This window comes from Nematolebias whitei, chromosome 8, assembly GCF_014905685.2.
Source record: "Nematolebias whitei isolate Nwh7 chromosome 8, NemWhi1, whole genome shotgun sequence".
Lineage (NCBI taxonomy): Eukaryota > Metazoa > Chordata > Actinopteri > Cyprinodontiformes > Rivulidae > Nematolebias > Nematolebias whitei.
The window spans coordinates 7,545,673-7,547,626 of record NC_056505.1 but is presented as its reverse complement, the minus strand read 5'-3'; the positions used below and the strand labels follow the sequence as shown (position 1 = coordinate 7,547,626).

The 1,954-nt window shown below is 34.6% G+C and overlaps 1 protein-coding gene across 1 annotated transcript in view; it reads right to left on the bottom strand.

Annotated features, from left to right (window-relative positions):
• taok3a (TAO kinase 3a) overlaps positions 1-1,954 on the bottom strand; it is a 42,582-nt gene that overhangs the window by 35,585 nt on the left and 5,043 nt on the right. The window lies entirely within an intron of this gene.

The following is a 1,954-nucleotide window of genomic DNA, read 5'->3' as shown; positions in this document are numbered from 1 at the left end:
TATATATAAATACTTTTCATTGTAGCTGGATCAGGTAACTCTTTAAACAGACTTGGCATCACTAAATTACGATAAAAAAAAACATTAAAAAATTTATTATTTTAGGCAATACCACATCTTGAGTGCATTGAGAAAGTAATGCCAAAGATTAAGCTGGATAACTACTGGATTTGTTTTAAAGGATTAATCAAGAATTACTGGCATCACATACATTATCAATTTGTAGAGAAGCAGAAATAAAGAAATATTATATACAGTTTGACATATTTATAAAACTGATGAAAAAGTCTTTTTTTTTTTCAACAGACAGTAAGTGGCTTTGTTCAGAGACGTGTTGCATGTAAATCTGTTTCATGTAAAACATGACAATAAAAGCACAAAATGAGGCCTCAACCACAACATTTTAATGCAGATTGTCTCATTTGAATTCAAACAAATTTCTACCTGATAATGCCATTCAACATGGTAAACTTGGGTAACATAAGGGTATGTACTACATGGTTTATCTGGAACTACTATAGTGTCAGATCTGTCAGTCCACAGCCATGTGCACATGTAAAAACAATGTTAACCTTGAAAGCATTTGGCCTCTGGGACTCAGCCTAAAGTTTAGGCTGAGTCCCAGAGGCCAAATGCTTTCATGGTTAACATTGTTGTTTAGGCCCTAAACCCTTATCCCAATTTCATCTCAATAACAAATGGGAACTTGTTGCTGAAATTCTAATGGAATTACATTAACATCAGTTATTCTCACTCGACTATGTTTTAGATAAACGTGACTCCCTGATTAAAGCTAAAGCATTAAAGCATCGGCTGGCCTGCAGTCAGTAGGGGATTCTTTCTTGTTCTTTACAATGACCATGTTCATATTTGATCCTTAAACACAAATGAATTCTCCCTCAATGTACATGTACAAAAATACTCAAGATATGTATACTTTTACTTTGGAAGCTTTGGGAATTTGTCCTTGCCATCAACATAAAGAAAATAAAATACTAGTAGCATAATAGTAGCACCACAAGTTTTTACCACAGGCACATTCTGGTGTTTTTCAGTGGAAATGCTAGATGCAAACTGTACATATGGTTTGGCAGGATGGGCAAATAAAAAATAAACAATCAAACAAACAAGCAAACAAGCATGCATATCTTTGCTGTTTCTAGGAGCAGATAAGACACTGTGCAGAACCCTTAAACTCCCTGGCTTTTGGTAGAGGAGCCAAGTTTGAAGTGAAGTGGAACTGCTCAAGAGGAAGAGTATGACACATTGTTTTTTATATATTAAATTACAAAAGTATTTTAATTTGTTACTGCCACATAACATAAATCATCTTCATATCAGTAGAATCAGCAGCAATAATATACTGTATCAAGTGCTTCCAAAAAGCTTTGACGATATGAATAATTATACTCTGAAAGTGTGTCAGTGAACGCAGCATCTGCATCAGGGCAGGATTTAGATCAACAGTGAAGCCTGTTAGCCTGACGGACGTGGACACCAGGGCTACTAGTGACGTATTGGGGTTGTGAGTGTGTGTCTGTGTGTGATTGACACGGGATTGAAGGTGATAGAAACTAAGGCTTTGCTTCACTGCCAGGGCTTTACCACTGACTTTCTATACAAGAGAACAGCTGTTTTACAAGGCAGGGAGGAGGCCTTTTGCACCAAGCACTACATTTGGAGTGGACAAGGAGAAGAAAAATTAAGAAAAGGCAGAGGGGTGCAACTTTTTTTTTTTTTTTTAATCTCATTCATGCAGCTTTAGAATCAAATACTTGATAAGTAATTGGTGATAAGATTAAAACAAAAGGGTTTAGAGACCATGATCAAAGGGAGTCTATGAACATAGAACATGCATATATTAGTAAACATTTGATTATGTAAGGTAACTTGGTGATTTTATATATATATATATATATATATATATATATATATATATATATATATATATATA